The sequence below is a fragment of the Macaca nemestrina genome, chromosome 17 (assembly GCF_043159975.1).
Source record: "Macaca nemestrina isolate mMacNem1 chromosome 17, mMacNem.hap1, whole genome shotgun sequence".
Lineage (NCBI taxonomy): Eukaryota > Metazoa > Chordata > Mammalia > Primates > Cercopithecidae > Macaca > Macaca nemestrina.
The window spans coordinates 64188568-64199092 of record NC_092141.1 but is presented as its reverse complement, the minus strand read 5'-3'; positions in this window follow the sequence as shown (position 1 = coordinate 64199092).

Genomic DNA, 10525 nt, shown 5'->3' with positions numbered 1-10525 from the left:
ATGATTGATATTGGGTATGTTCTGGTAAATCCATCCTTATTGTATAGAAAGAAAATTACTTTTTTACCAGGTTTTCCAAAGACAGAATAGATCACAAAGCTCAAGGAATTTAATATTCTTGTAATGGACTAGATAATTCAAACTGATTAGCCCATTTCTGAAGAAAAACAGCTGGGAATTAAGTTAATCCACTTGAAATTGTTTTACAATAATCAGAACATTCGAAACCTCAAGGCTCGGGATCCCATAGATCAGAGCCCACCTTTTTGATAAACTCTTAAAGTCTTGGAGACTAGAAGCAAGATAGTTTGTGACACATATGCTTCCCAAAAACTAGAATAGATTTTTACTGAATAGTGGTATATCTGATGGTATATGTTTCTTAAAGGTCCAAATGTAATAAAAAAAAAAAAAATGAAGAAAAAGGTCTCAGTGTTTTTAATGCACTACGTAGTTGTATGCAAGACAGGCATCCAGTTTTTTTCTGTAATGCAGTGACAGTGTGGAATGACCACTCAGCCATTATGAATTTGTGTACTCAGGGCCCTTGTCTCACCCAACTGTCTTGATAAACTGCTGCAATAGTTTATTTGTACAAGACACTTGTGAAAATCACTTTTCTTACATTATAGTCAATGTCACATGTGGAAGTTGGTCTTTGACTCCAAAAGTAAAGGGAATATGAAAAAATCTGTAACGTTTGAACTATCTTTGAAAAAATGGCTATGTAATAAATGTAAGTCCTGTGCTTATATGGAGAGAACTCTGTACCAGCATGAGTTAATTTATAGTGAATTCACTGCTATTCAGTTCATAGCACATTAGTGACTAGGAATCTATGTTCAGCTTCCTGAGAGGAGGGGAGGAAGTTTGATGTTGGGTGGAAACGACTCTTGACATCTGTTTCCTTGTGCGTCACAAAGAACGAATTCGTATCAAATCTGTTGAGCTTTGGCCATTATATGGCTAAGAACTTCAGCCATCTCAGACGAATTGGACAGCCTCTTTGATACATTTTCTAGTAGTCAAAATGGGGCAGATGTAGTATAATATGGGTGGAAAACAGTGCCCCAGCAAGATACCAGGTTATTTTCTGTGGTATGGAAAGCTCTAAGAGGATGGAAGTGGTTCTTTAGCCCAGCTGGAAATAGCACTGGGAAAACAAGTGTATCCAGACCAAGCCTGCCCATACAACCCTGACAATTGGTTGATGAGGGAATTAAGTCAGATGGGAGATGGGATTTTTTTTTTTTTTAAGTTGGAGTCTCCATCTGTTGCCCAGGCTGGAGTGCAGTGGTGGCGATCTTGGCTCACTGCAACCTCCGCCTCCCAGGTTCAAGCAATTCTCCCTGCCTCAGCCTCCAGAACAGCTGGGATTACAGGCTCTCGCCACCATGCCCAGCTAATTTTTGTATTTTTTAGTAGAGACGGGGTTTCACCATGTTGGCCAGGCTGATCTTGAACTCCTGACCTCCGGTGATTTGCTCACCTTGGCCTCCCAAAGTGCTGGGATTACAGGGATGAGCCACCGTGCTCGGCCTCAGTTGGGATTTGACAGCTCTGAACCTCAGCAGGGGAAGACTGAAGTAAAAATCCACTTTGTCAGAGTGATATATGTAGACTTGTTTGAGATGGTTGTCAGTTTAGAGAATGTGGGATGTAGTAGAGGTCTTTGTTTTTTTCCCATGTCCCAACAGGCACTGGGGCAAGTTACTTAAACTCTTGAGCCTGTTTTAATTATAAAATAGATCAAACTGCTCTCTTTCTCGGTGCCCTTACTGCTCCTTGATTTTTAGTGCATTTATTTTGAGTATGAATGCAGAAAGTCTGAGGGCCTAAATTTTATTAATTTTTAACAAATGGGAGAGAGGAATCCTTGATAGTCCCCCAATCAACTTTCCTTTTGTTTTGAGAATGAGTCTTGCTCTGTCGCCCAGGCTGGAGTGCAATGGCACCATCTCGGCTCACTGCAACATCCAGCTCCTGGGTTCCAGCAATTCTCCTTCCTCAGCCTCCTGAGTAGCTGGGATTACAGGTGCCCGCCACCATGCCCGGCTAATTTTTGTATTTTTAGTAGAGTCAGGGTTTTCCTTGTTGGCCAGGCTGGTCTTGAACTCCTGACCTCCTGATCTGCCCTCCTCTGCCTCCCAAAGTGCTGGGATTAGTTTTCTAACAGGATTTTTAAAGTCTGTAACTTCTCCTGTCTATAAATAAGGCTGTCTTTTTAAATGACTCTCCTACAGGATGTGATAATTATGTATTCTATAAAGCCGAGATTTGGAGAGAGGTAAATAGCTATTTCACATTAATACAATAATGTAAATGCCCTATGGAAAAGATACAATACTTGGACTATGTTTTAAAGGGGAATCTGGGGTCTTGCGTATTGAAGTTTAACTAGATCCCTCCAGATTTCTGGTTTTGATCCTACACTTTTAGATACTAGTTTTGGATTTTAGACAGTTGGTGCTGACGGTGTGAAACTTCTATTGCCTGCAGTTAAATTGAAGCTTTGGTTTCTCATGTGAACAGGCAGTGAAGCTGGGATTATACTTTAAGTCCTCATTTCAGAAATAGTTTCCCTCCACCCGCAAGCACTACCACACATGGTCTCCCCACCTGGTTTCAGCTAGTGCATTAGTTTTATCTTGTTTTTTACCGCTGGGCAAACCTTGCTGGAACAACAACTGACTTCATGATTTGCACATTTGGAGGGCTTAATGTCTTTGCAAATGAAAAATCCCCTGTGCATTAACAAGCTCAAAGGAACTCGGAGCCTTTTTAGAAGAAATCATCCTCAATTATAATGTGGCTTACTGCAATAATGTTTCTTTGATCAGGATGGAAAGGAAAATACTTGAGTTTAGCAGAACACTTTTTGGTGTCTAAATGTATTTGTAATGATACAATTGTTTATCAGTGTTTTAGATTGAACCATAAGACATTGCCAGTATACGATTTCATCTACAAAATGACAACTTCACCTGGCTTAACCTAAATTCTGCATTTTGTACTCCCAAGAATAAGCTCTTCATGGCAGCTCTCTAAGTGTGAAATGATGGAACTTTCTATTTGCCAGAATGACCTACACTTCTCTAATAGTTTATCTCACATTGTTAGCCAAACGCTGATTAAAACGCAAATCTCAAACTATTGACTTTTTAAGAGCCTGATGTTTAAAATACGCTGTGGTGAACTTATAGTTAAACTAGCTCGTTTATGTTCACACATTTTCTCATTTAGCACCAGAAAGTTTCTTACAGCTCTTTTGCATGCATTCAGGAGTAAAAAGCATTATATGGGGAGGGGAAATTCCCAAATGATAAAAGCTTTTTACCTAAAAGTGAGACAGTAACTGCAGATAATGGCTCCCTTTGAGGAGGCACTTGAAAGAACGGAAAGGCTGCCTTAAACTCCTTGACTTTAAGGGGCAGCAAGGACCCTCGGTCAGCCACCTCCACACCCGTCTAGCACTTGGTCCCAGGTGCCCATAGGCGTCATGGCTCTGCTTAAATAAATACCTCTAGTCCTGGGGAGTCCATCATCTCTTAAGATAGCTCATTCCTTCTTTAGTTCACTAAAGGTATTTCCTCTCACCGAGCTAAAATCTGTCTTCCTATAATTTCAGCCACCCTCTTACACACCTTGAAGTCAATTAGAGTACGTGTCACCACCTTCCAAGTAAAAGATTTTCAAATATTTCAAGACATGTGCCCCTTGAGATCCTTTCAGAAGACAATTTCCATTTTCTTTTTTAGAATTTTTAATTTTTTAATGTCCAGAAAAATTTGGAACATAGATAGTTTACATTCTCATTGTCCTGTCGTCTCCCCTCCAATGTGTCTCTCCTGGGATAAAAGGACTGTCTCTTTTCAAACACGTTTTTCTCTAATCTGGTAAAGTGTTTCCTCCCCAGTGTATTGTACTTGAGACACAACATCTCCAGATCATGGAAACCATCTGCCTAAAATACAGGGGTGGTCCCATGATGACCTCAAGGTCCTGTACAGCACAGAAGTTTTGTAACTGTACTACAGATTCGAGCTCCATGAAATGAGTGTTGATGAATGTTTTCAGATGTAGCACAACGAGGAGGACACAGGTTCAGTTCACTGAGTTAGTACTTCTCAAACTCGATCATTTGCATGCCACCATCACAATTTTTACCGTTTCTGGGTACGACTTGTGCTATTATTACTTAGCAGCTTTCTTTGAATCAGCTTCTTCCACTTGAATGACTTATTTTAAAGGGAAACTGTGTATCAGCATAAATGTTAAAACCGTTGTCTTTTGTCAAAAAAGAAAATAACCTTAACACAAATATTTTAGTAGTTCTGTTTAGACTTAAATATGTACTATGTAAAAGAGTATTATTTAAGGCCAAGTGTGGTGATTCATATCTGCAATCTCAGCACTTTGGGAGGCCGAGGCAGGAGGATCACTTGTGGTCAGAAGTTCAAGACCAGCCTGGGCAACATAGCAAGATCCTGTCTCTATTTTTTTAAATAAAGTTTTTTTTTTTATTAAAAAAAAAAAAAAAAAAAGAACATTCTTTAAATGGTCTTTGTACTACCCAAAATCATCCCAAGGATCCCACGTGGTGGTCTGGATAACACACATGGGAGAAGACAACAGTAATGGGAAGGGCTATCTCCTGCTACCTGCAGTTGCAGGAGGTTTGTGTTTTTAGAAACTATCCCTGGGTCAACAGCGGCTTATAACTCAAGGGCAAATTCGGAAAGTTAATGCCATGATCACCTAATAATAATAAAAGCCAACATTTGTTGAGCACTTACTATATGCTCATGCACTTTTTATACTTTTTATTTTCTAATCCCTGAAGTTAATATTAGAGTAGATCACTTTACCAATGCAGTTTATATTTATGATCTTGGGCCTGAGTTGATCAATCAACTCCTACAAACCATTTTTCCTGGAGAGAGGAAAATTAGCCTCAGGCTGTTGTACAAGAGATTAAATGACATCAAGATTGAACATCTGTGCTAGGGATTTCATCATTGTGGATCAATAATTCAAAAGACTCAAGACAAAAGTATCCACTCGGAGATCAGTGTTCTTGCAATGGGAGATGTATATGGAAAAACTATTCCCTTTGTAATCCTTTCCTTCTTCCCTCCAAAGCTCTCCATACCACCAAAATGAAAAAGTACACACACACACAAACACACAGACTTAAATAATTTGTGTGTCTACAATAATACAAAATACTGTGCTACACAGAGAACTACTCTCATGTCTGATGTCTGCTGTGTTATGTGTGCATTTTGCCCCTGTTGTGGTTTCCTGTCAATCAGTGAGCAGTGGGAAACCTTTTAAAAGACATCCCTGGTTGGGTGTCAAAAATTTCAGGAAGTATCAAATCAGATGGATGTTATGCAGAATAACTCTCTGACCTTTAACCACCTCTTCCTGGTGTGTGCTGTGGATGCGTCTTCCTCCTCCTCAAAAAACACATCACGTATTCTGGGACAATAGCCTTAAAATACCTCCTTGAAGCCATCAAATATCAGTCCCAGTCTGGGTGGCTGTGGTTGTGGTTCCCCGGCGGGTGGTTCTCAGCCTGAGCACAGAATCTCCCGGGGAAGCTGTGTGAACCCCATCCAAGCCTATTGAATTAGAGGGTACCAAGGTGGAGCCTAGCAGATTAGCACACCAAAGTTTGCAGAATCACTGATTTGGTTTAATCCCTTCATTTTACCAAAGGGGAAACTGAGGCCCCAAAAAAGAGAATGGAATGACTCATCTAAGATCCAACTGTCTCGGTGCCAGGGCTGGAAATGTTCTTTACAGCGTCTTCTGGGGAGAGCAGAGCCTCAGGATATTTTTAAAAACATGTTCAAACCCTAGTTGGACTGAACTTTGCCAAGAGTTGGACGTTCTTCGGTGTGCGACACTTTCCAATGTTATACTTTTTAATGACATACGATGAATATCATCTCTGTTTTGAAGATGGAGAAACTGAGGTTTAGAAAAGTTAAATAACTTGTCCAAGATCACACAGTTAATTTACACTGGAGACAGGATCCCCATTTGGGTCTGTCCAACTCCAGCTCTGAGTGATAGGTACCCCACCTATGACATAAAAACTCCAACTGACAGCCAAGTGACCTTTCTCCCTTCTGCAAATCTTTAAAAGCACTGGTGCTTTTCTCATAACCACTCCAGTTCTTAAAATGATTTTTTTTTTTTTTTGAGACGGAGTCTCGCTCTGTCGCCCAGGCTGGAGTGCAGTGGCCGGATCTCAGCTCACTGCATGCTCCGCCTCCCAGGTTCACCCCATTCTCCTGCCTCAGCCTCCCTAGTAGCTGGGACTACAGGCGCCCGCCACCACACCCGGCTAATTTTTTGCATTTTTAGTAGAGACGGGGTTTCACCATGTTAGCCAGGATGGTCTCTATCTCCTGACCTCGTGATCTGCCCACCTTGGCCTCCCAAAGTGCTGGGATTACAGGCATGAGCCACCGCGCCTGGCTTTAAAATGATTGTTTTTAAGAGAGCGAAGGGCTGAGGAGCAAGTGGCTTCTCTTAATAGAACAGTAATAAAGGCTGGTATCCTAATAGTCATTTTCCAGATATTTGTGCAGATAGAAACATTCACAATGATGACATTCCAAGTTGTAAATACTAGCTTTGTGGGTTTTGAAGGGTTTGTTTTGTTTTGTTCTGTTTGAGACAGTCTCGTTCTGTTGCCCAGGCTGGAGTGCAATGGAGTGATCTCAGCTCACTGCAACCTCCGCCTCCTGGGTTCAAGCAATTCTCCTACCTCAGTCTCCCGAGTAGCTGGGACTACAGGTACATGTCATCATGCACAGCTAATTCTTGTATTTTTGGTAGAGATGGTATTTCACCATGATGGCCAAGCTGGTCTCCAACCGCTGGCCTCAAGTGATCCGCCTCCTCAGCCTCCCAAAGTGCTTGGATTACTGGCGTAAGCCGCTCTGCCTGGCCTAGTTTTGTGTTTTTTAAATCATTTTGTGGGTGTTTTCAGCCAGGCACTCCTTACAAAACAGTGTCCACAGCGTACCTAATAAACTGCAGATACTACCCAAAGTACGTGGTTTAATAACAAAAGGTGGGCAAGTGAAAGAATTGGTAAATGATCTGACTGTGAGGTTATCTGTTCTAAACACTTTGCAACAGAGTTGAACACATCAACAGCAATATACGTAATGCACCAAAGCAGGGGGCTGATGCATGTGGAGCCCCTGGCAACCTGTGCATGTCAGAAGGGCGTGCTGCCTCGCTGCTGGCTTTGGCCAGGTAATGCCCAAATTAGGGTCTGTCTGGGTCTCCTCGCTTATCAGATTATTTTTTCATTATCACCACCCACTTTGAAAGTAAATTTCGTGTTTCCCACTCAATTTCCCAAGGGAAGTGGATAGGTCTATATAAACCAGGGGAAAATGGACAGTTGATAGACCACTTGAAAAAAATGGATGGGATTCAGGCCCAAAATATGGCACCTTGAAAATAATGGATGTTTTAAGCTGAACCAATTTCTGAACTTCCCTTGAAGCAGGTCATAAGAACCTAGGTGACAGGTGCCCTCCCTATACTCAGGGTAAACGTGCATTTTTATCTGTGAAAAAGAGAAACCGGGCTAACAGGCCTTGCTGAGCTTCTCCCCACTTTCCTACCCTTTGCTCATCCCCTCTGTTTCCTGTCATATTCTTCCATGACTTTCCACTCTTCATCAAACCCCGTATAAAAACACTGAGGTTTAAACATTTCTTTGGGTCTTCATTTCCTTACAAAAGCCCCTGTGTCATGTAAAACATGTATTAAATAAATACATATGCTTCTCTCTTGCTAGCCTGACTTTTGTTACAGAGATCCTGCCAATAACCTGGAAAGGCAGAATTTAAACATGTGTCCTCCCCTACAAAATCAAAGCGATTTTTTTTTTCTCTGTCCTAGGTTGTTCTAGGTCAATGCAACTGGAGCGTCCTGCTGTCAGGGTAGTTACAGCCAGAACACATTTGGAGCTTGACAGCCTGAAACAACCACAATTCATCTATACATGATTTGCTTTCTCAGGATGAAGAAACAGAGACTTGTCTGACACGGTCACTCCCTTTTGGCCAACAAGCATCAGTTTCCTGACACCAGCGTTTCCTGGGGGAGGGTTAAGGAGATCCGCTGTTTTCTAACCCGCTCCTGAGTCTGATGGTGTCCTGATGACGTGATATCTCCCACCTGGGACAGCAACTGCTCTATCCATCTGGCACCTGCCTCCTGAGCTTTGCCTCCAGCGCCCTCTACAGGAGCTTGTTAAGAACTGGATGCCGAGAACTAGGAGAAAACCCCTGTCCCTGCTTACCTGGGACTGACAAGGTCCATCCAGTGATAAAACCCGGCAAGTCCCAGGAAAACTGAAACAAGCTGATCACCCTGATAAACACCCTGATACCACTACAGGCGGTAGCTCACGCCTGTAATCCCAGCACTTTGGGAGGCCAAGGCGGTTGGATCATGAGGTCAGGAGTTCAAGACCACCCTGACCAAGACGGCGAAACCCCGTCCCTACTAAAAAATACAAAACACAGCCGGGTGTGGTGGCAGGTGCCTGTAATCTCAGCTGCTCGGGAGGCTGAGGCAGGAGAATTGCTTGAACCCAGGTGGCAGAGGGTGCAGTGAGTCGAGATTATGCCATTGTACTCCAGCCTGGGAGACAGAGTGAGACTCCATCTCAAAAAAAAAAAAAAAAAAAAATAGACCTACGCCGGAGGGTCTAGTGGGGACCCTGCACTATGAAACCGTTGTAAATGTGCGGTTGAAGTTGGAGAACGGGGAGGGCATCTTAGCCACAGTCCCCAAGGCCTGTGAAGCAGCAGCACAGCGTCAGTGTCAGATTCTGCAGCCCAAGCTGGAGCAAGAGGCTGGTGACTTACGGGATTCCTCGTGAGTTGTCAATCACTGAACAAACAACTACTAAACACTTGTATATGCCGGGAACCCTCCTTGGCACTAGTAACAAAAGATGCAGTACGGCATGGTCCTTGCTAGAGGAGGCGTCTACACAAGTGGCAAGTGTCCAGTGTGCAAGTGCTCCATGAGTGAAAGGCCTTGCACAGATGCGCCCTGGAAATGCCCTTACACTGCTGACAGGTGGGAGCTCCTTTCCACAGGTACCTGAACACAGCAGGAGCCATTTGGCAGGGGTTGGGCCAAGGGCTGGGCTGAGGGGCAGGACATGAGGACGAGTTGGGTCTAATCCCGTTCCACGGCTCCACTTCCCGTCTGCCGCAGCCCCGGGGCAGAGTCCAGAAAAGACAAGCAAACACCTTGGTTTGAAAGGTAAAAGAACTAATTAAATTTTCAGCTGTAGGAAGTTGGCTCAGTAAATTATGATCCTAAAGGAATTTGTGCTTTAATGATGATGAGAAAGATTATGTAGCCACATGGGACCGTGCATATGCTACCAAACTAGGTTTCTTCAAAAAGTAAATGTATGTTAGGATCATGCAATTAAATATGCAATCAGATGAAGACTGATTGGGAAAACAAACTGGACCCGATGTGTTCAGTGTTAAGATTCCGGGAGATCTTTTATTCTTCTCTTTTCAAAACCAGGTTTACTACAATTAAATCATTTTTATAATAAACAAGGGTAAATGTCATAAATGTTATAAAGGTCATATGTACAAAATTCTAATGAAAAATACATTTAAAAAAAATTACTACCATAAATTAGACCTGTTACAAAAGGAAAAGAGAACAGCTCTGAATTATATGCTACTATGTACTCATAAAGCAATTTTTTTTTTTCTTGAGACAGTCTCTGTCGCCCAGGCTGGAGTGCAGTGGCGTGATCTCAGCTCCCTGCAACCTCCACCTCCTGGATTCAAGCGATTCTCCTGCCTCATTCTCCCTAGTAGCTGGGATTACAGGCGTGCGCCACCACACCCAGCTAAGTTTTGTATTTTTTAGCAGAGAGGGTGCTTTGCCATGTTGGCCAGGCTGGTCTCGAACTCCTGACCTCAAGTGATTCACCCGCCTCGGCCTCCCAAAGTTCTGGGATTACAGGTGTGAGCCACCACACCTGGCAAAAAAATAAATTAATTAATTAATTTAAAAAAAATTAAGTTACCCAGGAAGAGGAAAAGAAAAAAGAAAAAAAAGAAAAGGCCGCACAAGGGAATTAATTTTAATTCTCCTTTCAGCTCATGGGGCGTAATTATTTTGTCCATCTTCCCACCCTACTGGTGCCAGAGGTGGCGTCAGATCTCGAGGCCAGAAGGGACTCCACCACCCAAATCGAGCCGGATTAGCTGAGCTGCCTCCAGGCAGGCTGGGAAACGTAATCAGAGGCTGGTGTCCTTCCAAGAGACGATCTTTGAAGGATAACAAACTCAGGCTGCCATCAAAATGAAGAGATGGGGACTGATTCAACAGCAGTTCCAGGCAAGCAGCAGCGCCTCACAGCACAGGTTGTGCACCACAGCTAAGGAGGGAAAGCAGCTGCGGGGGCAGGTTCTCAGCTGCAGAGGGCCCAGCTCTCTCG